At 37.0% G+C, this 26,286-nt stretch overlaps 1 protein-coding gene across 37 annotated transcripts in view; it reads left to right on the forward strand.

Moving 5' to 3' along the window:
* Window positions 1-26,286, forward strand: part of LOC309665293 (uncharacterized protein) — a 325,697-nt gene that overhangs the window by 16,791 nt on the left and 282,620 nt on the right. For 4 of the 37 annotated variants that reach the window (XM_082478927.1, XM_082478928.1, XM_082478933.1 and 1 more), the window contains exon 1: window positions 19,654-25,660. The exons of the other annotated variants lie outside the window; for them this stretch is intronic. The gene's annotated coding sequence lies outside the window, so the exon portion shown is untranslated. Of the gene's footprint in view, window positions 1-19,653; window positions 25,661-26,286 lie in introns of those variants that run through there. 37 annotated transcript variants of the gene reach the window in all.

The raw sequence follows: 26,286 nt of genomic DNA on the forward strand, positions 1-26,286 counted from the left end.
GGGAATACCTGGAAGGGAGTTTTCCTCTTCCCTGACTCATATGCTGCCACTTCCCATTTAGGGTGTCCCAGTCAGCCTCGGTGGGGTCAAGGGATGATTTGCAACAGCAGCAAGAATTGCAGCAACATAGGAGGCACTTACCTCAGCGGCATTTGCCCGCTCAGGGTGCCATGATGCCCCTGGTAGAGCTGCCTCTGTCATGGGTTAGGGCTGTGTGGGGAACTCATGGATGTATGTTTGGGGTATAGGATGGTTTGGGGTAATAGTAAAGCTGTGTAGAGACTGTGTATGTGTAATCTGGGGAGAGATGAGGGGCCTGAGTGCCTTTATGAGTGTACGGTTGGTGTAGCATGGTGCGGCTGGGTGGTGGGGCTGGTTCTGGGTGTTTTGAGGCTGTGTGTGCAGGCATTTGAGAAGAGGTAGGGGTATGCATTTTAATGTTTTGTGTGTTGGATCTGTGTGTATTCAGAGTATAGGGGTTATACATATGCTCATCCTGTAGGGTAAGAGTTTAGGGAGTGTATTTTTGGTGTGGAGGAATTTGCAGAGACTGGGGTTGTCAGTGTAAATTGGGGTTGCTAGCTGTGTGTGTATAATCAGGGGATGTGACAGAGGCTGTTTATAGTATCTCAAGAGGGAGATGGGTGTATGTTTGTATTGGGGGTGTGAGTTCATCATGTGTTCTGGGGGGAGTATTTAGGAGAAGGTTGGAAACATTGTGTCTCTCTGGTGGTATTTTGTGTTTGTCTCAGCTTCTGAGGCATTGTACATACGTGGATGTTCACAGCTGTGGGGGGACTGTATGTGTTATATTTGGATTTGGGGGGTTGTGTCTTATATTAAGAAGTATGTGAGTTTGGTTTGAATGTATTTGGCTATTGTTGAAGGGTTTGTGTGTTTGCATTGGGGGGTTATATGGGGTTGGGTGGATTTTTGTGGGATATGAGGATTTAGGTGTTTGATTATCGGGGGCCGTTGGGGGTGTGCTTTTGTATTCAGGACTGTGGCTGTGATTTTATTGGGGTTTGTAGTGCATGTATATTGGAGCAGGAGGGTTCTGGGCACACAGGCATCTGCTTATAGGTAGGGAGTTTGTGTGTTTGAGGATGTTTGGAGCTCTGTGGGGCTGTGTGATGGTGGCACAGGCGACTGTGGGCAGGTGGAGTGTGTGTTGGGCTGGAAGGGAAACTCGAGGGCATGTTGGTGACTGTGAGGCGCCCATGTGAACTCCCACGTGGACTGACTTTGTTCCTTCTGACCTTCTATGGCTTGTACCCATCCTGATCTTCTGTGGCAGCTACTCCCCTGGAATGGTCAGCAATACTCTGCTCATTCTTAGCCAGATGAGTCAGGAAATGTCACTTCCTCTGGCAGCTGGATGTGTCTCTTGCAAGTGAGTGGTCCTGGAGTCCAGGGTGCAGGACTGGTGGACAGATGCAGAGTGAGGCTGATTCCCCCGTGAGCCCTCTCCTCAGTGAGGTGGCCAGGAGGTCAGGGCTGTATCTCCAGAGGGTCAGACATGGCCAGTCCTGTCTAGAATGTGCTGGAGGGGCCAACTCATTGAACGGACCCTGCCAGGAGATAAACAGACCCCGAGGACAATTCCTAAGGGAGAAGTCTATACCTACCCATTTTCCACTTTCTGCTTTGGATGGCCTCTACCACAAGGTAAAAGCTAAGCCGCCTCACACGGCCCTTCTTGGCCTGGTCTTACTGACCGACCAGTCTCTCCCCACATCCTGGCTCACTCTGGGCCCTCTGGTGATAGCAGCATGAGGCCCCCTTGCATGTCAGTTCTCACCTCCTTCCCTTGGCCCATGCTGCCCTTGCTGTTTGTCCTGCTCTTCCTCCCCCAAGGCTGTGAGTCACCTTCTCCAGGTGGGAAGGATCCACTGAAAATGCAAATTTGGGTAATTACTGCATCATCTGAGTCTCTAGCACGTGCCAGGCACTATGACGCTTGCCAAATCCATAAAATCCCACAAAGCGGATGTGCTATTAGTTGCACTTTGCAGGTGATGAAGCTGAGGTTCAGAGGTGAGCAACCATGACCAAGTACCCTGTATGTACCAGAATATCAATCAGACTGGTCAACGTATCCAATAAAGCCAAACATTAGTCTGATCAGGACGCCTAGATGCCAGGCTGTAAAGGCGCAAAATATGTCCCAGCAAGAGAAGGAGCAGTGCCAAGTACCCCAACAAAGAAGCAGAGTTCATATCCTGCTTTCTTAATCAAAATAGCTGCAGATCAACCCACAGTTTCCTAGTCTGTTAATAGGAGGAAAATACCAATGTGCGTTGTCCTATAAAACTACCTTAAGATAGTGTGTATGATCCCGAGTGCTTTGGTAATGACCCCAAATCATCATCATGAAGTTGAGATACTTCTTAAAACACTGCAAGTCTTACACACTGGCATATAGAATCTGTAAAGTCAGTTCTTTGGGTAATGGAGGTAGGTAGAAGTGGCCCAGAAGGACAGAAGACAGAAAATAGAGCAGAAACTATTTGTCCAGAGGTGACAATGGGTCATAGCCAAGGTTCAAGCATTACTAGGGAGGTGGTGAAAATAGTAATGGGCATAGAGTGTAATAAGTCAAGGATATCTAATGTAGTTTCCAATGAAAGTTTGTGAAAGACATATAACTAAAAAGATAATAGGCTGGGAGGTGAAATAGTACAAAACATTTGATATATTTTTTACAAAGGTAAAAGAAGATAGAAATGAACATTAAAGAAGTAGGTCAAATAGAAAAGCTGTAAGATGGTAATAACCTCACAATATGATGAGGGAACTTAGATTTATTTTGTTTAAATAAATTGGTAGACTATATTTAGAGTAGTTTTAAGTTTAAAGAGAATTTGAGCAGAGTATAGAGTTCCCATACACGCCCTCACATCTATTCCCCAAACCAAAGTTTCCCCTATTATTAACGTCTTGCATTAGTGTGGGGCATTTTTTACAATTGATGAGCCAAAGTTCATACATTCCTATTAACTAATATCCATAGTTTACATTACAGTTTACTCTGTTGCATATCCTATGGGTTTTGACGAATGTATGACAAGCATTGACCATTACAGTATCATACAGAATAGTTTAAGTGCCCTACCTTTTCCAGGATGTCATATAGCTGAAATCATACAGTATGTATCCATTTCAGTTTGGCCTCTTTCATTTAGCAATATGTGTTTAGGGTTCCTCCATGTCTTTTCCATTTAGTACTCTTATAGCTCAAGCTGCCATAACATAATACTATAGGCTTGGTGACTTTAACAACTCACAGTTCTGGAGGCTTGGGAGTCTAAGATCACGGTGCTGGCCAATTCAGTGCCTGGTGAGGGCTCTCTTCCTGGCTTGCAGACAACTGTCTTTTCACTGTGTCCTCACATGGTGGAGAGAGACAGAAAAAACTCTCTGGTTTCCTCTTACAGGGGCACTAATAGAGCCTAATCCTCATGACATCATTTAATCTAATTACCTGCCAAAGGCCTCATCTCCAAATACCATCACTTTGTTAGAGCTTGAATATATGAATTTTGGGGGGACAGAATTCAGTTGATAGTCTCATTCTTCTAACAGTATAAAATATGACGAATAAAGAAAGCTCATCATTAAATTATCTCTTTTCTAGCAATACATAGATATTTACTTGCTTGTTATAAACCATTTACATATTTTAAGGTAAATGAATTAAAGATTTTAAAAAGTCAGGTAGAACAAGATAAGAAATTGTAGGTACAAACATGTTGAAGCAAAAACACGTAAACCCCGCCGTTGCATGGTCTCAAAAATTCAGTTAGAGTTCTAAGGTCTGATTTAGGTTTCCACCTCTGGTTCATACCATTTGCTCTACCACAACAATAGGGATGGGGTAGTATGCTAAAGTTAGGACATTAAAAAAACCATTAGAAAACAGATACCTCGCTAAACTGAATGTTTATTTGGTGTGAATTGAGGCTGTTTCTTCTTAACGATATGATTCATATTAAAACTTGTCAGGACACAGTAAATTAACTAAACGTAACTTGGGGAGAAGTTTTACTTTTTACGGAGATAAAATTAACCGTTTTAACTCGCACGATTCAATAGCATTTAGTACAGTCACCATGTTGTGCAACCCTTACTTCTATGTGGTTCAAAAATATTTTTATCGCTTTAAAGGGAAGACCTACCCATGCTTTCTTCTACCTAACCCCTGGGCAGTCACCAATCTGCTTTCTGTCTCTATAGAGACATCTATTTGGATATTTCATATAAGTGTAAATTATACAGTATGTGACCATTTATGTCTGGCTTCTTTCACATAGCATAATTTTCAAGGTTCACCCATATTGTAGTATGTATCATTACCTCATTTCTTTCTTCTTCCCATCTTTAATGAGGTATAATAGAGAAATAAAAATATATATTTAAGATATACAACTTGATGTTTTGATATACATATACATTTTTGAAATAATTGCCACAATCAAGCCAATTCACATATCCATCACCTCATATAATTACCATTTTCTTTTTTCTTTCTTTATGGTGAGAACACTTCAGATCTACCCTCTTAGCAAATTACAAGTACACAATACAGCATTGTTAACTGTATGCACATTGTTGTACACTAGATTTCCAGAAATTATTCACCTTGCATAACTGAAACTTTGTACCTCGTGATCAATACCTGCCAATTTTCCCATCCCCTCATCTACTGTCAACCACTGTTCTGCACCCCACATCTATGACTATTTCAGATGCCACATAAAAGTAGCATCCTGAAGTGTTTGTAGCTGTCTTTCTGTATCTGGCTTATTTCACGTAGCATAATCTCTTTCAGGTTCATCCATGTTGTCACAAATAGCAGCATTTCCTTCATTTTAAAGGCTGAATAATATTCCATCGTATACAGGCATACCTTGGAGATACTGCAGGTTTGGTTCCAGACCACCAAAATAAAGCAAATATTGCAACAAAACAAGCCACATGAATTTTTTGGTTTAGCCGTGCATATAAAACTTGTGTATAATATATTATAGTGTATTAATGTGCGATAGCATTGTGTCTAAAAAACCAATGTACTTACCTTAATTTTAAAGTAATGCTAATTGGGAAAATGGCACCAATGGACTTATTCAATGCAGGATTGCCACAAACCTTCAATCTGTAGACAACGTAGTATCTGCAAAGCACAATAAAACGAGATATGCCTGTTTATATACCACACTCTATTTATCCATTCATGAATCTACAGACACTTCAGTTGATCCAATATCTTGGCTACTGTGAAAAGTAAACATGGAAGTGCATATGTCTCTTCACGATACCGATTTCATTTCCTTTTGCTGTATACCCAGAAGTGGGATTGCTGAGTCATAAGGTAGTTGTATTTTTAATGTTTTGAGGAACTTCAATACTGTTTTCCTTAGTGGCTGTATCAATTTACATACCCAACAAAAATGCACGAGGGTTCCCTTTTCTCCACATCCTCATCAACACTTGTTATCTTTTGTCTTTTTGATAATCGCCATTGTAATAGGTGTGAGGTGATATCTCATTGTGGTTTGACTTGCATTTCTCTGACAGTTAGTGATGTTGAGCACCTTTTCATACATCTGTTGGCCATTTATATGCCTCCTTTGGAGAAATGTCTGTTCAAGTCCTTTGCCCATTTTTAAAAATAAATTTATTTAATTAATTAATTTATTTTTGGCTGCATTGGGTCTTTGTTGCTGAGCGTGGGCTTTCTCTGGTTGAGGCGAGTGGGGGCCACTGTGCTGTGGTGCACGGGCTTCTCATTGCAGTTGCTTCTCTCATCGCAGAGCACGATCTCTAGGTGTGCGGGCTTCAGGAGTTGTGGCGTGTGGACTTAGTTGCTCCACGGCATGTGGGATCTTCCCAGACCAGGGCTCAAACCCGTGTCCCCTGCATTGGCAGGCGGATTCTTAACCACAGCACCACCAGGGAAGTCCCCCATTGGGATTTTAATAGGGATTGCATTGAATCTGTGGATCACCTTGGGTAGTATGGATATTTTAATGATAGTAAATCCTCCAGTTCATGAACATGGGATGTCTTTCCATATTACCAGTGTCATCTTTAATTTTCCTCATCCATTTTTTATACTTTTCAATGTAGAGATCTTTCACCCCTTTGGCTAAATTTATTCCTAAGTATTTTATTCTTTGTAATGAAATTAAGAATGGGGTTGTTTTCTTAATTTCCATTTTTGGGTAGGTCATTCCTTTTGTATAAAGACTTCTATATGCTGATTTTATATCCTGCAACTTTACTAAACTCACTTATGAGTTCTAACAGTTTTTTGGTTTTTATTTATTTATTTATTTACTTACTTACTTACTTTTGGGTGTGTTGGGTCTTCATTTCTGTGCGATGGCTTTCTCTAGTTGCGGCGAGCAGGGGCCACTCTTCATCACGGTGCGCCGGCCTCTCACTATCGCGGCCTCCTGTTGCGGAGCACAGGCTCCAGACGTGCAGGCTCAGTAGCTGTGGCTCACGGTCCCATTTGCTCCATGGCATGTGTGATCTTCCCAGACCAGGGCTCGAACCCGTGTCCCCTGCATTGGCCACTGGGCCACCAGGGAAGCCCCTCTAACAGTTTTTATTGCTGTTGTTGTTGAATCTTTAGGATTTTCTACATGTATGATCATGTCATCTGCAAACAGGTAATTTTACTTCTCCCTTTCTGATTTGGATGCATTTTATTTCTTTTTCTTGCCTAATTCCTCCGTCTTCCAGTGCTATGTTGAAGAGAAGTGGTAAGTGTGGACATTCTTGCGTTCTTCCTGATATTAGAGGGACAGCTTTTAGTTTTTCACTGTTGAGTAAGATGTTTGCTGTGGTCTTTTCTTTTTCATATGCCTTTATTGTGTTGAGGTACATTCCTTCTACAACTAATTTGTTTAGAGTTTTTATCATGAGAGGATGTTGAATTTTGTCAAATCCTTTTCTGCCTCTATTGAGATGATCATATGATTTTTCCTTCATTTTGTTAGTGTGGTGTATCACATTGGTTGATTTGTGTATGTTGAACCATCCTTGCATCCCAGGAATAAATCTGACTTGAGCATGGGGTATGATAATTTAAATTTATTGTTAAAATTGGTTTGCTAATACTTTGTCGAGGATTTTTGCATCTATGTCTATCAAAGATATGGGCTGTAATTTTCTTTTCTTGTAGTGTCTGTGTCTGGCTTCGGTATCGGGGTAACGCTAGCCTTGTAAAATTAGTTTGGAAGTGTTCCCTCCTATCCAATTTTTTGGATGAGTTTGAAAAGGATTGGTAGTAATTCTTCAAATATTTGGCAAAATTCACCAGGGAAGCCATCTGTTCCTGGATTTTCTATTTTGCTTTGTTTTAAATGATTGATTCAATCTCCTTATTTGTTATTGGTCTGTTCAGACTTTCTGTGTTATCTTGATTCAGTGTTGGTAGGTTGTATGTTTGTAGGAATTTATCCATTTCTTCTAGATTATCACATTTGTTGGCATAATTGATAATGGACCCTTATGATTCCTTTATTTCTGAGGCATCACTTATATTGTCTTCTCTTTCATTTCTGATTTTATTGAGTTGTCTTTTGAATTTTTTTCTTAATTCATGTAATCAAGAGTCTTTCAAATTTATCTTTCCGAAAAACACCACTTAGTTTTGTTTCTATTTTCTATTGTTTTTCTGTTCTCTGTTTGATTTATTTCTGCTCTAATCTTTACTATTTCCTTCCTTCTGCCAAATTTGAGATTACTTTTTTCTAGTTCCTTGAGGCATAAAGTGAGATTGTTTACTTGAGGTTTTACTTCTCCTTTAATGTATGCATTCATCACTACAAACTTCTCCTGTAGTACTGCTTTTGCTGCATCCCATAAATCTTGGTGTGTTGTGTTTCACTTTAGTTTGTGTCAAGATTCTTTTAAAATTCCCTTTTGATTTTCTCTTTGACCCAATGGTTGCTCAAGACTGTATTATTCAACATGATAAATATAATTATCATTGCTGTGTGTTATGTATGAAGGTTAAGAGAGTAAATCCTAAGAGTTCTCATCACAAGGAAAACATTTTTTTCTTTTTCTTTTATTTTGTGGCCATATGAGATGATGTTCACTAAACTTACTGTGGTAATCATTTCTTTTTTTTTTCCTCTACACTTTTAATTTTATTTATTTATTTATTTATTTATTTATTTATTTATTTATGGCTGTGTTGGGTCTTCGTTTCTGTGCGAGGGCTTTCTCTGGTTGTGGCAAGTGGGTGCCACTCTTCATCAAGGTGCGTGGGCCTCTCATTATCACAGCCTCTCTTGTTGCGGACCACAGGCTCCAGACCCGCAGGCTCAGTAATTGTGGCTCACGGGCCTAGTTGCTCTGCGGCATATGGAATCTTCCCAGACCAGGGCTTGAACCCGTGTCCCCTGCATTGGCAGGCAGATTCTCAACCACTGTGCCACCAGGGAAGCCCGGTAATCATTTCTTGATGTACATAAGTCATATCTTTATGCTGTACACCTAAAACTTATGCAGGGCTCTATGGCAGTTATATCTCAATAAAAGTGGAACAGGGGAAAAGAGTATATTGTTTAGTTTCCACATATTGGTAAATTTTCTTGTTTTCTTTTCTTTATTAAAATTTTGCTTTTAATTCTTTGCTGTGTTGGGTCTTCGTCACTGCATGCAGGCTTTCTCTAGTTGCAGTGAGCAGGGGCTACTCTTTGTTGTGGTGCACGGGCTTCTGATTGCGGTGGCTTTTTTTGTTGCGGAGAACAGGCTTTAAGGCGCGCAGGCTTCAGTAGTTGCAGCACTCGGGTTCAGTAGTTGCGGCACGTGGGCCCTAGAGCGCAGGCTCAGTAGTTGTGGTGCATGGGCTTCGTTGCTCTGCATCATGTGAGATCTTTGCTTACCAGGGATTGAACCCATGTCCCCTGCATTGGCAGGCAGATTCTTAAACACTGTGCCACAAGGGACGTCCAGATATTCCTGTTTTGTTACTCTTATGGGATTTCTAGTTTCATACCATTGTGATCAGAAAAGATACTTGAAACTATTTCAGACTTTTTAAATATGTTAAGACTTGATTGTGGCCTAACATATTATCTATTCTGGAGAATGGTGTGTGTGTACTTGAAATGAATGTGTATGTGCTGCTGTTGGATGAAATGTTTTGTATATGTCTGTAAGGACCATATGGTCCATAGTGCTGTTCAAGTCATGTTTGTTGATTGATTTTCCGGCTGGGTGTTCTATCCATTATTGTAACTGGGTTATTGAAGTCCCTTACTATTCGTGTACTGCAATCAATTTCTCCATTTAATTTCGATATTTCCTTTAGAGCTTTATGTGCTGTGATGCTGGATGCATATATAATTGTTATATCCTCCTGTTGAGTTGACTCTTTTATTATCATATAGAAACCTTCTTTGTCTATACAATTTTTGACTTAATGCCTATTTTGTCTGTTATGCATATAGGAACTCTCACTTTGTTTTGGTTGCCATTTGCATGGAGTATCTTTTTCCATCCCTTCACTTTGAGCCTATATGTGTCTTTTAATCTAAAATGAGTCTCTTGTAGACAGCATAAGGTTGGATATTGTTTTTGTATCCATTCAGCCACTCTATGCCTTTTGATTGGGAAGATTAATCCATTTATATTAAACTAATTATCGATCAGTAAGGACATACTACTGCTCTTTTGTTAAATGCCTTATGTGTGTTTTGCAGCTGTTTTGTCCTCTTTCTCTGTAGCTTTATTTCATTGTTGTTTGATTATTTTTTTGTAGTGATTTACTTTGATCCTTTTCTCTTTATCTTTTGTTTATTTATAATAGGCCTTTTCTTTGTGGTTAGCTGAAGGCTACATAGAAACCTTGTAGTTCTAAACATCTATTCTTTTACTCCCACCCAAACTTTGTGTGCTTATAGTCAATTTCCTTCTTTTTATATTGTTAACAAATTTTAACTTTTATCTCAGGGTGAAAGTACTTTATACAGCACCATTACAGTGTTATTATGCTATATTTGTGTGTGTGTGTATGAGTTTACCATTGAAATTTATGCTTTTGTTTGCTTTTGCATTTCTGTTCACATGTTTTCATTTCAAAGTGATCTCCCTTAAGCATTTCTTATAAGGCAGGTCTAGTAGTGATGAACTCACTTTGATTTTGTTGACTTTATCTCTCCTTTATTTTTAAAGCATAATTTTGCTAGGTATGGTCATTTTTGCTCACAGGTTTTTTTTTTTTTTTTTCAGTACTTTGACGATATCATCCAACTCTCTCCTGGCCTGTAAGGTTTCTGCTGAGAAATTCACAAATTGTTTTCTGGGAGTTCCTTCATATGTGCCCAGTCACTTTTCTCTTGTTCCTTTCAATATTCTCTCTTTGTACTTCACATTTAACAAGTTGATGATAACGTGATTGTGTGTAGTCTTCTTTGTGTTGATCCTATATTGAGCCCTTTGATCTTACTTCTACTGCTACACTATTTATTTTCTAGATATCTTATATCCTTTTTGTTCTTCAGTTCCTTCATTATTACATTCTTTTGTGGTTGATGTGTTTCCCAGTTTACCATTTTGATTCTCTTCTTATTTCTTTTCTGTATATTTGTGAGGTAGTTTTCTTAGTGCTTATCCTAGGGGTTAAAGTAAACATCTTAGTTTTATGAAAAAACAGATTTGAAGTAATAACATTTTCATTTAATAATAACACAAATTCTGCTTATTTACATCCCGCATCCTCGTTTACACTGCACTTGTCACAAATGGCATCCTTATGTATTGTGTGCCCGTTAATAGCCTTATAATAACTATTTTATATATTTGTCTTTTAAATCACATTTTGAAAAGAGGCGTTACAAACCCTAACTGCAAATGTGTTGGCCTTTTAAACTTAGTGTAGTTACCTTTACCATTGTTCTTTAATTCTTCATATGGTTTCAAGTTGTGTTTCATTTCAGCCTGATGGATTCCTTTAACAGTTCTTATTGAGCAGATCTACTAGTAATGAACTTCATCAGTGTTTCTTTATATGAATGTCTTAATTTTCCTTTATTTAAAAAAAATCTGGTAAAATATACATAACGTAAAATTTATCATCTTAACAATTTAAGAGTGCAGGCCAGAGGCATGAAATATATTTACACTGCTGTGCTATTATTACCATCATCCATCCACAGAACTTTTCATCTTGCAAAACTATAATAGTCTGTACTCATGAAACAACAACTCTCCATTTCCCTTGCCCCCTCACCCCTGGAAACCACCATTGTACTTTCTGTCTCTGTGAATTTGATTACTCTATGTATTTCATATAAGTGGGATCATACAGTATTTGTCCTCTTGTGACTGGCTTATTTTACTTAGCGTAATGCCTGAAGGTTGATCCATGTTGTAGCATGTGTCAGAATTCCTTTCCTTTTTAAGACTGAATATTGATTTGTTGTTTGTATAGGCCACATTTTGTATATCCCTTCATCCCTCAATGGACCCTTGAGTTTTTTCACCTTTTGCCTATAGTGAATAATTCTGCTATGAACATGGGTGAACGCATAACTCTTTGAGTTCATAATTTCAATTCTTTTTGAGTATTTAATAGGAACTCGAATTATGGGATCATATGGTAATTCTATTTTTAATGTTTTGAGGAACGACCATACTGTTTTCCTTTCTGCGTGCACCATTTTCCATACCCACCAACAGTGTACAAGTGTATACATACTACTGGATAGTAACCTTATCAGCTATAGGATTTGCAAATATTTTCTCCCATTCAGCAGGTTCCTTTTATTTTTGGATGAAAGTAGTATTTTTAAATTTTGAATACCTAGTTTGTCTATTTCTTTTATTACCTCCACTTTTGGTATCATATTCAAGAACTCTTTGCCAAATTTCATGTCATGATTTTCTTCCCAGAACTTTCTTCTAAGAGTTTTATAGTTTTAGGTCTCACATTTAGGTCTTTGATTCACTGAGTTACTTTCTGTATGTGGTGTAAGGTAAGGGTCTACCGTCATTCTTTTGAATGTGGATATTGTTTTTCCAGTACCATTTGTTGAAATCGCTATCCTTTCCCCATTGGGTGGTCTTGGCACTCCTGTTGAAAATCATTTGGTGATGTATATACGGGTTTACTTCTGGGTTTCTATTTTGTTCCACTGGCCTATTCTCCGTCCTGTATGTGTGTTTATGCCAGTACTATTTTGATTACTGTGGTTGTGTAGTAGGTTTTGAAATCAAGAAATTTGAAACTTCCAATTTTCTTTTTACACATTATATTGACTATTCAGGCCCTTTAAATTCCATATGAACTTTAGGATGAATTTTACCACTTCTGAGAAAACCTCACTGTGATGTTTAAAGAGATTGCTTTTAATCTGTACATCCCTTTAAGTCGTGTTGACATATTAACAACATTAAGTCCTCCAATCTGTGAACACAAGATGCCTTTACATTTATTGGTGTCTTCATTAATTTCCTTCAGCAACGTTTTCTAGTTTTCAATGTACATGTCTTTTGTCCCGCTGGTTAAGTTTTTCCTCGTCTTTTACTATATTTCATGATATTTTAAATGGTATTTTTTTTTAACTTTCCTTTTCAAACTTTTCATTCTTAGTGTATAGAGAAACAACTGATTTTTGAGTGTTGATTTTGTATCTGGCAAATTTTCTAAATTCATTTATTAATTCTAACAGGGTTTTTTTGGTGCATGTGTGTTGTCTCTGAACAAATATAATTTTATTTCTTCCTTTCCGATTTAGCTGCCTTTTATTTTTTTTCTTGCCTTATTTATTTGGCTAGGAATTCCAGTAATTTGCTGAATGGAAGTGGTGACAACAGGCATCCTTCCTTTGTTCCTGATCTTAGGGAGAAAGATTTCACCACTGAATATAATAGCTGTTGGTTTTCTATCTGTGACCTTTGTTATGTTGAAGTCATCAACTTGTATTCCTGGTTTGTTGAGTTTTTTTTTTTTTTAATCATAAAATGGCATTGAATTTTGTCAAATGTTTTTTCTGCGTCAATTAAGATGATCACATGGAGTTTAGTCCCTTCAATCTGTTTATGTGCTGTACTACATTGATTGATTTTCATATGTTGAACCAACCTTGCCTTGCAAAAATAAATCCCATTTGGTCATGATGTATAATCCTTATAATGGGCTGTTCTGTCTCTTATTATTTTTCAAAGGGTTTTTGCATCAGTATTAATATGGGATATTGGTCTGTAGTGTACTTTTCTTGTAGTGTCTTTAGGTTTGTATTTGATGTAATGTTAACCTCATAGAATGAGTGAAGATACATTGTCTCCTCTTAAATTGTTTGGAAGAACTTGAGAAGGATTGGTGTTAATTATTCTTTAAGTTGTTGGTAGAATTCACCATGAAGATAGCTGGTGCTGGGCATTCAGTTGTTGGGAGATTTTTGATAACTGATTCCATATCTTACCTTCTAGGTCTGTTCAGATTTTGTATTTCTTGGTAGGATGTGTGTTTCTAGGAATGTGTTCATTTCATCTAAGTTATCAAATTAGTTGGTATACAACTGTCAATAGTACTCAATTGTAAGCCTTTTTATCTCTACAAAATTGGTAGTAATGTCCTTTTCTTCATTTCTGATTTTACATATTTTGTTCTTATCTCTTTTTTTAATAGTCAATCTAACTAGTTTTGTCAATTTTGTTGATCGTTTTTCTCTTTTTACAGCTATTTTGAGGCATAACTAACAAAACTGTAATATATCTAAAACGTATAACGTGATTATTTGATATACATATATATTGTGAAAGGATTCTCACAATCAAGTTAATTAACATACCCATCACCTGTCATATATTTACTTTTTGTGTGTGAGGACACAAATTCTACTCTCTCAGAAATTTTCAGTTACAGAATACAGCATCATCAGTTAGTCCCCATGTTATACATTAGCTCCTCAGACCTTATTCCTTCATTTTATCCCTCATGTTATAACTGAAAATTTGTATCCATTTACCAGCGTGTTTCCATTTCCCCCCATTCCCAACTGCAGGCAACAATTTCTGCTCTGTGTTTCTATGATTCCAACTTTTTTTTAAGATTCCACACATAAGTGATACCATGCAGCATTTGTCTTTTCTCCATCAGGCTTATTTCACTTAGCATAATGTTCTCCAGGCTCATTCATGTGCTTGCAAGTGTAAGGATTTACTTTAAGGCTGAATAATATCCCATTGTGTATGTTATGTATGTATATTTGTGTGTATGTGTGTGTGTGTGTGTGTGTGTGTGTGTGTATGTATGTATCAGATTTTGTTTATCCATTCATCTGTGAGAGACAGGCAGGTTCTTTCCATACCATTACTGTGAATAACATTTCAAAGTTTGTTTTTGTTTTTGTTTTTGTTTTTTTCCTGTACCACGTGGCTTGTGGGATCTTAGTTCCCCAACCACGGATTGAACCCGGGCCCTCCCCTCAGCAGTGAGAGCACGAAGTCCTAACCACTGGACAGCCGGGGAGCTCCTAAAAAAATATGGTTTCTTTTTGCTATATGACCAGAAGTGGAGTTGCTGGATCACATGGTATTCTAATTTTATTTTCTTGAGGAATCTCCATACTGTTTTCAGTACTGGTTGTACCAATTTACATTCCCCAAAACAGTGCACACAGATTCCCTTTTCTCCACATCCTCACTGGCATTTATCTCTTGTCTTTTTCATAGTACACATACTAACAGGTGTGAGGTGATATCTCATTGTGGTTTTGATTTGCATTTCCCTGATGATTGGTGATGTGAATCACCTTTTCATATACCTGTTCCCCAAATGTTTGTCATCTTTGGAAAAATGTCTTTTTAGGTCCTTTGCCAATTTTTAAATTGTGTTATATGCTGTTTTTGCTACTGAGTTGTATGAGCTCCTTGTATACTTTGGATATTAACTTCTTTTTAGATACGTGATTTGCAAATATTTTCTCACACTCCATAGGTTGCTTTTTCTTTTTCTTAATGGTTACCTTTGCTGTTCAGAACCTTTTTCGTTTGATGTAGTCCCACTTGTACATTTTTGCTTTTGTTGCCTTTGCTTTTGGTGTCAAATCCAAAAGAACAGTAATGAGATTAATGTCAAGGAGATTACCCCCTATATTTTCTACTAAGAATTTTAAGGATCAGGTCCTATCTTCATGTCTTTAACTAATTTTGAGTTTATTTTTATGTCTGGCGTAATGTGACTTTTGCATGTGGCTATGCAGTTTCCCCAAAAACCGTTTATTGGAGAGACTCTCCTTTTCCCATTGTTTATTCTTGACTTCCTTGCTGAAAACTAATTGACTATATATGCATGGGTTTATTTTTGAGCTCTCTATTCCTTTTTGTTGATCTGTGTTTCTGTTTTTTGCCAATACAGTACTTATTTGATTACTATCGCTTTGTATTATAGTTTGAAATCAGGAAGTGTGATGTCTCTAGTTTTGTTCTTCTTTCTCAAGATTGCTTTGGCTCTTTGGAGTCTTTTGTGGTTTCATATGAGTTTTAGGATTTTTTTTCTATTTCTCTAAAAAATGCTTTGGAAGTTTGATAGAGATTGCATTGAATCTGTAGATCACTTTGTATAGTATGGGCATTTTCACAATATTAACCCTTCCAATCCATGAACACAGAATATCTATCCATTTGTTTGTGTCTTCTTCAATTTCTTACATCCGTGTTTTATGGTTTTTAGTGTATAGATCTTTCACCCTGTTAGATAAATTTGTTCCTAAGTATTTTACTTTTTTTCATACTATTGTAAATGAGATAATTTTCTTAATTTTTCTTTCTGATAATTCATTGTTAGTTGATATTCGTTCATATACAAATGCAGCTGATTTTTGTATATTGATCCTGAAACTTTACAGAATTCAGTTATTCTAACAGGTTTTTTTTTTTGCAGTGTGTTTAGGGTTTTCCACATATAATATCATGTCATTTTCAAACAGACTTATTTTACTAATAACTTTACAATTTGGATGCCTTTTATTCGTTTTTCTTGCTTAATTGCTGTGGCTAGAACTTACATTCATATGGTGAATGAAGGTGCAGAGAGTTGCATCCTTGTCTTGTTCCTGATCTTAGACGATCCTGTTCCTTGCTTCAGCTTCTCACTGTTGTGTGTGATGTTAGCTGTAGTCTTATCATATATGGCCGTTATTACGATAATGTACATTACATCTATACATAATTTGCTGAGTTTTTTTTTCACACACACACTGTATTTTATTTTTACAAGAGGTAAACTGACACCATGCATTGTAAATGGATGACCACAACAAAAGCAATAATGATTGCAATTACCAAACACGAAACACACTCATACTATGTCATAATATTGACATTCAGTCCAGCAATCCTCCACTGTAACAGCTCCTTTACTTTGCAGTGAAAATTGATTTGTATATTTTTTGCCTCTGAGTCCTTGTGGGATTTTTTTTTTATTCAAACAGAAAGTCACAAAAATTATAATCATCCTCATCAGTTCACTCAGTCCCATGTAATTAATTTTTTTATCTTCATCTTTTGTTAGCACTTTTATGAATTCATCAGTTTTTCATTAGAGTTCCGAATATGCTTATTCACTCAGTTCAGCAGTATAGTTAGTTACCAGAAACCTGTACTTGTCAGAGTCGATTCCATGAATGCCTTGAATATGAAACCCTTTTATAGGAACATTTTTGGAAAGCATCAGAGTACACCCAGAACTGTCTGTAAATGACAAAAGACTTAAAAATGACCACGGTTAAAGATTTGATGAAAGTTCATAATAATGCAATTGACAAGGAAATTTAGTTATTCCTGAGATATATATTTTAAAGTAATAACTAGAATTATGACTTATAACATTATACCAGAACATATAAGATTTTTAGAAATTTCATGTACTGTCTGAAACATTTATATTAACATATTTCCATACAAATAACCCAAAGAAAGTTTCGTATTAGTTGTTTTTTTGGTTTTTTTTCTATACTGCAGGTTCTTATTAGTCATCAATTTTATACGCACCAGTGTATACATGTCAATCCCAATCGCCCAATTCAGCATACTACCATCCCCACCTCACTGCGGTTTTCCCCCCTTGATTTCCATATGTTTGTTTTTAACATCTGTGTCTCAACTTCTGCCTTGCAAACCGGTTCATCTGTACCATTTTTCTAGGTTCCACATATGTGCGTTAATATACAATATTTGTTTTACTCTTTCTGACTTACTTCACTTTGTAGGACAGTCTGTGGATCCATCCACGTCTCAACAAATGACTCAATTTTGTTCCTTTTTATGGCTGAGTAATAGTCCATTGTATATATGTACAACATCTTCTTTATCCATTCGTCTGTCGATGGGCATTTAGGTTGTTTCCATGACCTGGCTATTGTAAATAGTGCTGCAGTGAACATTGGGGTGCATGCGTCTTTTTGAATTATGGTTTTTCTCTGGGTATATGCCCAGGAGTGGGATTGCTGGATCATATGGTAATTCTATTTTTAGTTTTTAAGGAACCTCCATACTGTTCCCCATAGTGGCTGTATCAATTTACATTCCCACCAACAGTGCAAGAGGGTTCACTTTTCTCCACACCCTCTCCAGCATTTGTTGTTTGTAGATTTTCTGATGATGCCCATTCTGACTGGTGTGAGGTGATACCTAATTGTAGTTTTGATTTGCATTTCTCTAATAATTAGTGATGTTGAGCAGCTTTTCATGTACTTCTTGGCCATCTGTATGTCTTCTTTGGAGAAATGTCTATTTAGGTGTTCTGCCCATTTTTGGATTGAGTTGTTTGTTTCTTTAGTATTGAGCTGCATGAGCTGTTTATATATTTTGGAGATTAATCCTTTGTCCGTTGATTCATTTTCAAATATTTTCTCCCATTCTGAGGGTTGTCTTTTCGTCTTGTTTATGGTTTCCTTTGCTGTGCAAAAGCTCTGAAGTTTCATTAGGTCCCATTTGTTTATTTTTGTTTTTATTTCCACTATTCTAGGAGGTGGATCAAAAAAGATCTTGCTGGGATTTATGTCAAAGAGTGTTCTTCCTATGTTTTCTTCTAAGAGTTTTATAGTGTCCGGTCTTACATTTAGGTCTCGAATCCATTTTGAGTTTATTTTTGTGTATGGTGCTAGGGAGTGTTCTAATTTCATTCTTTTACATGTAGCTGTGCAGTTTTCCCAGCACCACTTATTGAAGAGACTGTCTTTTCTCCATTGTATATCTTTGCCTCCTTTGTCATAGATTAATTGACCATAGGTGCATGGGTTTATCTCTGGGCTTTCTATCTTGTTCCATTGATCTATGTTTCTCTTTTTGTGCCAGTACCATATTGTCTTGATTACTGTAGCTTTGTAGTATAGTCTGAAGTCAGGGAGTCTGATTGCTCCAGCTCTGTTTTTTTCCCTCAAGACTGCTTTTGCTATTCGGGGTCTTTTGTGACTCCATACAAATGTTAAGATGATTTGTTCTAGTTCTGTAAAAAATGCCATTGGTAATTTGATAGGGATTGTATTGAATCTGTAGATTGCTTTGGGTAGTATAGTCATTTTCACAATATTGATTCTTCCAATCCAAGAACATGGTATATCTCTCCATCTGTTTGTATCATCTTTAATTTCTTTCATCAGTGTCTTATAGTTTCCTGCATATAGGTCTTTTGTTTCCATAGGTAGGTTGATTCCTAGGTATTATATTCTTTTTGTTGCAATGGTAAATGGGAGTGTTTCCTTAATTTCTCTTTCAGATTATTCATCATTAGTGTATAGGAATGCAAGAGATTTCTGTGCATTCATTTTGTATCCTGCTACTTTACCAAATTCATTGATTAGCTCTAGTAATTTTCTGGTGTCATTTTTAGGATTCTCTATGTATAGTATCATGTCATGTGCAAACAGTGACAGTTTTACTTCTTCTTTTCCAATTTGTATTCTTTTTATTTCTTTTTCTTCTCTGATTGCCATGGGTAGGACTTGCAAAACTATGTTGAATAATAGTGGTGAGCGTGGCCATCCTTGTGTTGTTCCTGATCTTAGAGGAAATGCTTTCAGTTGTTCACCATTGAGAATGATGTTTGCTGTGGGTTTGTCGTATATGGCCTTTATTATGTTGAGGTAGGTTCCCTCTATGCCCACTTTCTGGAGAAAACCCATTTATCATAAATGGGTGTTGAATTTTGTCAAAATCTTTTTCTGCATCTATTGAGATGATCATATGGTTTTTATTCTTCAGTTTGTTAATAGGGTGTATCACATTGGTTGATTTGCATATATTGAAGAAGCCTTGCATCACTGGGATAAATCCCACTTGATCATGGTGTATGATCCTTTAATGTATTGTTGGATTCTGTTTGCTAGTATTTTGTTGAGCATTTTTGCATCTGTATTCATCAGTGATATTGGTCTGTAATTTTCGTTTTTTGTAGTATCTTTGTCTGGTTTTGGTATCAGGGTTATGGTGGCCTCACAGAATGAGTGTGGGAGTTTTCCTTCCTCTGCAATTTTTTGGAAGAGTTTGAGAAGGATGGGTGTTAGCTCTTCTCTAAATGTTTGATAGAATTCACCTGTGAAGCCATCTGGTCCAGGACTTCTGTTTATTGCAAGATTTTTAATCACAGTTTCAATTTCATTACTTGTGATTGGTCTGTTCATATTTTCTATTTCTTCCTGGTTCACTCTTGGACGGTTATACCTTTCTAAGAATTTGTCCATTTCTTCCAGGTTGTCTATGTTATTGGCATATAGGTGTTTGTAGTAATCTCTTATAATCCTCTGTATTTCTGTGGTGTCTGTTGTAACTTCTTCTTTTTCATTTCTAATTTTATTGATTTGAGTCCTCTCCCTCTTTTTCTTGATGAGTCTGGCTAATGGTTCATCAATTTTATCTTCTTAAAGAACCTGCTTTTAGTTTTATTGATCTTTGCTACTGTTTTCTTTGTTTTTATTTCGTGTATTTCTGCTGTGATCTTTATGATTTCTTTCCTCCTATCTTTGGGTTTTGTTTGTTCTTCTTTCTCTAGTTCCTTTAGGTGTAAGGTTAGTTTTTTTATTTGAGATTTTTCTTGTTTCTTGAGGTAGACTTGTACAGCTATAAACTTCCCTCTTAGAACTGCTTTTGCTTCATCCCATAGGTTTGGGATCATCGTGTTTTCTTTGTCATTTGTCTCTAGGTATTTTTTGATTTCCTCTTTGATTTCTTCAGTGATCTCTTGGTTATTTTGTAATGTATTGTTTAGCCTCTAAGTGTTTGTGCTTCTTGCTGTTTTTTCCCTGTGATTGTTGCCTAATCTTATAGCGTTATGGTCAGAAAAGGTGCTTGATATGATTTCAGTTTTCTTAAATTTACTGAGGGTTGATTTGAGACCCAAGATGTCATCTATCCTGGGGAATGTTCCCTGCGTACTTGTAAAGAAAGTGTAATCTGTGGTTTGTGGATGGAATGTCATATAAATATCAATTAACTCTATCTGGTCTATTGTGTCATTTAAAGGTTGTGTTTCCTTACTTTTCTGTTTGGATTATCTGTCCATTGGTGTAAGTGAGGTGTTAAAGTCCCCCACTATTATTGTGTTATGGTTGATTTTCTCTTTTAGAGCTGTTAGCAGTTGCCTTATGTATTGAGGTGCTCCTATGTTGGGTGCATATATATTTATAATTGTTATATTTTCTTCTTGGATTGATCCCTTGATCATTATGTGGTGTCCTTCCTTGTCTCTTGTAACATTCTTTATTTTAAAGTCTATTTTATCCGATATGAGTATCGCTACTCCAGCTTTCTTTTGATTTCCATTTGCATGGAATATCTCTCTACATCCCCTCGCTTTCAGTCTGTATGTGTCCATAGATCTGAAGTGGGTCTCTTGTAGATAGCATATATATGGGTCTTGTTTTTTTATCCATTCAATTTGCTGAGTTTTTATCATGAAATAATGTTCACTTTTGTCAAAAGCTATTGCTGCATCCATTGAGCTGATCATATGATTTTATCCCTCATTTTATTAATGTGCTATATCACATTTATTGATTTACATGTGATGAACCATGTCTGCATCCCAGGAATAAACCTGCTTGGTCATGGTGTATGATTCTTGTAATGTGCTGTTGAAGTTTGTTTGGTAATATTTTGTTGAGGATTTTGGCATCTGTGTTCATCAAGGATGTTGAGCATTAATTTTATTTTCTTGTAGTGTGCTTGCCTGGCTTTGGTAGCAGGGTAATATTGGCCTTGTAAAATGAGTTTGGAAGTTTTCCCTCCTCTTCAGTTCTTTGGAAGTGTTTGAGATAGAATGGTTAATTTCTTTAAAGTGTTGGTAGAATTTACCAGCGATGCCATCTGGTCTTGGAACTATTTTTGGTTGAGAGGTTTATTATTTACTGATTCAATCTCCTTACTTGTAATTTGTTCATATTTTCTATTTTCTTATGATTCAGTCTTGGTAAGTTGTATGTTTCTAGGAATTTATCCATTTCTTCTAGGTTATCTAATCTGTTGGCATAAAATTGCTCATAGTAATTTCTTCTGAGCCTTTATCTTTGTTGTTACTGTTACGTGTGGTGATATATCCCCTTTCACTTCTGATAATACTGAGTCTTCTCTTTTTTGCCTAGTTAGTCTAGCTAAAGACTTGCACATCTTTTTTTTTCTAACCTTTAAAAAACCAGCTCTTAGTTTCAGTGGTCGTCTCTTGTATTTCTAGTCCCTGTTTCATTTATATCTGCCCTAATTTTTATTTCCCTCCTTCTGTTAACATTAGGCTTAGTATGTTGTTTAGTTCCTTGAGGTTTTTTAGTTGTTTTTTTTTTTTAGGCTGTTTATTTTAGACCTTTCTTTTTTCTTAATGTATACTTTTATCATTATAAACTTCCCTCTTAGAACTGTTTTTGCTGCAGCTCATAAGTTTTAATACATTGTGTTTCATTTTCATTTGTCTCAAAATATCTTGTCAATTGCCCTTTGATTTCTTCTTCAACCCTTTTGTTTAGGGGCCTTTTGTTTAACCTCCACATATTTGGGATATTTCTGGTTTTCCTCCTATAATGTATTTTAGTGTCAAACCATTGTAGTCGGAAACGATACAGTGATTTCAGTTATATTATGATCTAACAGATGATCTATCATGGAGAGTATTCCATGTATGCTTGGGAATAATGTGTATTCTTCTGTTCTGCCTGTGTCTGTTAGGTCTATCTGGTATTATGTGTAGTATGTGTAGTTTAAGTCCAATGTTTCCTTATTGATTTTCTTTTTGGATGATGATCTATGCATTGTTGAAAATGGGGTATTGAAGTCCCGAAATACTGATTTGCTGCCTATTTCCACCTTCAGGTCAGTTACTATTTGCTTTATATATTTAGGGTGCTTTGATATTGGAGGAATACAAATGTATAATTGTATGTCCTGTTATAACTAAATTTATTCTTTATCTTTATATAATGACCTTCTTTTTCTCTTGTTACAGTATTTGACTTCATGTTTATATAAGTATAGCTACCACTGCTCTCTTTCGTTTTCCATTTGAATAGAATATCTTTTTCCATCCCTTTACTTTCAGTGTAAGTGTGTCATTAAAGCTGAAATGAGACTCTTGTTATCAGCAGACAGTTGGGTCTTCTTTTTAAATTCATAAAACCACTCTATGTCTTTTAATGCGAGAATTTAATTCATTTGCATATAGAGGAATCATTGACAGGTAAGGACTTACTAATTCCATCATATTAATTGTTTCCTGGCTTTTTTGTCATTCTTTTACTCCTTTCTTCTTTTCTTGCTGTCTTTCTTTGTGAACTGATAATTTTGTTGTGGTATGCTTTGATTCTTGTCTCTGTTTTTTGGGTATCTACTAAAGGTTTTTGATTCTTTGTTATCGTGAGCCTTTCATACAATCTCTTAGACTTATGCCATACTATTTTAAGGTAATAGCAACTTAATTTTGAATACATACAAAAGAGCTACAATTTTACATTCTCCTTATTTTACGCTTTGATGTCACAATTTACATCTTTTTATATTGTGAATCCATTAAAAAATTATTGCAGTTATAGTTGTTCTTGTCTTTAACTTTTATACTAAAGTTATAAGAGATTTACCCATCACCATCACAATATTAGAGTATTCTGAACTTAACTATCTTTTGGCCCATGAGTTTTATACTTTCATGTGTTTTCATGTTCCTAATTAATTAACATGCTTTCATTTCAGATTGAAGAACTTTTAACAACGTTTGTATAAACTCCTTCAGCTTTTGTTTGTCTATGAAAATTCTGTCTCTCCAATTCTAAAGGACAAGTTTGCTGGATAGAGTATTCTTGGCAGTTTTTTTTTCTTTGCACACTTTGAATATATCATTCCTATCCCTTATGGGCTGCAATATTTTTTGCTGAAAAATCTGTTAATCTTATGAGGATTCCCATGTATTAAACAAGTGGCTTTTCTGTTCTTGCTTTTACGATTCTGTCTTTATCTTCTGATAATTTCATTATAGTGTGTCTATGTGTAGATCTCTTTGGATTAATCTTCTTTGGAAGTTTTTGGGCTTCCTCGATCTGGATATCTCTTTCTTTCCCCACATTAGGGAAGTTTTTAGGCATTATTTCTTTGAATATGCTTTCTGCCCTTTCTTTCCTTCTCTTTCTTGAAGACCTGTAACGCATATATTGATCCACTTACTGGTGTCCCTTATGTGATCTTCACCTTTTTCTGTTCTTCTTTCTTTTTGCTCTTTTGATTAGATGACTTCCACTGCCTTGTCGGATTCTTTCTTCCATTTGGTCTAGTCTGCTTGTGAAGCCCTGTATTGAATTTTTCTTTTCATTTATTCTTGAAATCTATGATTTCTGTTTCGTACTTCTTAATATTTTCTGTCTCTTTGTTGAAACTCACACTTTGTTCATGCTTTATTCTCCTGACGTCAGTAAGCATCTTTATTACCATTATTTTGGACTCCCTGTTGGGTAATTCACTTATATCCACTTCGTTAAGGTCAGCTCCTAGAGATCTGTTTATTTGTTTGAAACATCCCCGTTTCTTTACTTTCTTTGACTCTCTGTGTTGGTTTTTGTATAAAACAGCCACTTCTCCCAGTTTTGACAGATTGGCCTTGTGTAGGATATGAACCTCCTTAATCAGCCTGGCCTGGTTGTTGAAATCATTGTCTTTGTTCTTAGTGACTTCCAGTAGTTGAGGGTGTTCCAAGACCCATCAGTGTCCTCAAAGATGTGGTTAATGCTCATATGCCTGTTTAGGCTTCTGGACAACTGCCAGTTGCCTGCTGCTTTAACTCCCTGATGCAGGTTAATTGGAAGCCCAATTAGCAGGCAGGAGTTGGAAAAGTCAGAATATGACATATGCCGGGTAGCCCCTATGAAGAAGAATCCAGAGCTGGAAGAGTTTTTTCTTCCTCACTCTGTGCTGAGCCAAGGGAAATAGTTGCTCTGAATGCTTCTCTGTCCAAGTAAAACAGCCTTTGTTTTTAGTGGTCCCAGGGACTCATGAAGGCTGAGCCCTTTCAGCTCCCAGAGCTAGGTGAATTGGGGGCTAGTCCCTTAGGTGGCAGTTGAAAACTGGTGTGCTAGAGGTGTGGACAAGCTCCTTTCAGGAGAGAAGATAAAAATTTGGTCTTACTTGGAGCTGGGAGAGATAGCAGGGGACATGCCCACCAGGTTTACCAGGCTCACAAAAGGATCCCAGTGAGCTTCCACATTCTGACTAACTGGAAGCCAGAACCACAGGCAGCAGCTAGGAAAATATACAACTTCCTTTCAGGGAGAAACTGGGAGATGGGCATTATTTTGTCATCTCCCTCCATGCTGGGTCTGGGTGTATAGCTACAGGGAATCCTCATGCATCCATTTAAAAACTGCTTCTTTGTTTGCTATAGTACTGTGGTGCTCAGGAATGCAAGCCCAATTGACTTTCAGAGGCAGGTTATTTTGGGGTCCATCCCTCAGATGGCAGTTTTAAAAGTCAGGGTTCTAAATGTGTAGACAAGCTCCCTCCAGGGACATGCAGGAGATTTGGCTTTATTGTTGAAGGAAGCTGGGGGGAGAGGGCAGGGTAAGTACCCACTGGCTCTTTTGGGCTCTAGGCAGGATTCCAGTCAGCTGAAATGCAAGCTGATTAGAAGCTGGGCCCTCAGACAGTAGCTGGGAAAGTATGTAGTCCAACACCCTCCAGGAAGAAATTGGGAGATAAGCATTTGTGTGTGTTCCCTCTGCTCTGAGCTTGGGGAGATAGCCAGAGGGAGTGCTCAAGCACCTTGTAAAAACTGCTTATTTGTTTGCTCTAATACCATGGGACTTGTGAAGGCAAGCCCGTTTGGCTCTCAGAGCTAGATGATTTGGGGGCCCATCCCTCAGGCGGCAGCCTTAAAATTTGGGACATTAGAAATGTGGTGCAAACAGTGCGCTAATTGGGAAGAGGCTAGGAGTTGGTGGTTTCAGAAAGATTATAAGGCGCTGTTCTTGGGTGGGGTTTATAGTAAGAGTGTGTCTCATCCTTTCCTACACATTTCCTTGTGGGTATTTTCTCAGTTTCCCAATGTGTAGGAGTCACTAAAGTTAGTTTCTTGATATCTTTCAGAGGGAATTGATCTGTGTGTAGCTGTATATTCAGTGCATCCATGGAAGGAGGGAAATTCAGGAGTCTCTTCTGTGTCCATCTTGAGGTACCTGTTGATCTTTTCTAATAACCGACTCCTGGTTTCATTGACTTTCCATATTGTTTTTCTGTTTTGTTTATGTATGCTGTAATATTTATTATTTTTCCCACCTGCTGGCCTTGGGTTAAGTTTTTTCTACTTCCTTAAGGAAGATGTTCGATTGTGGATATGAGATCTTTATTCTTTTTTAAATGTAAGCCTTTACAGGTATAAATTTCCCTCTCATCACTGCTTGTGCTCCATCCCGTAAGTTTTGGTATTTTGTATGTTTTTTCTTTGGTCTCAAGGTATTTTGTAGTTTCTCTTGTAATTTCTTCCTCGACCCATTGGTTGTTTAAAAGCGTGCTGTTTAATTTCCACATGTTTGTGAATTTTCGTTTCCCTTGTGTTACTGATTTCCACTTTTATTCCGTTGTGATAGAAAAAGATTCATTGTGTGATTTCAATAGTTTTAATTTTTATTAAGAATTGTTTTGTGGCCTAACATATGGCCTATTCTGGAAATGTTACATGTACACTTGAGAAAAATCTATAATTTACTGTCTTTGGGTAGAGAGCTGTGTATATATGTGTCTGTTAGGTCCATTTGGTTTATACTGCTGTTTAAGTCTTCTGTTTCCTTCCTGATCTTC

This window comes from Balaenoptera physalus (assembly GCF_965194825.1).
Source record: "Balaenoptera physalus genome assembly, contig: SUPER_7_unloc_4, whole genome shotgun sequence".
Taxonomy (NCBI): Eukaryota; Metazoa; Chordata; class Mammalia; order Artiodactyla; family Balaenopteridae; genus Balaenoptera; species Balaenoptera physalus.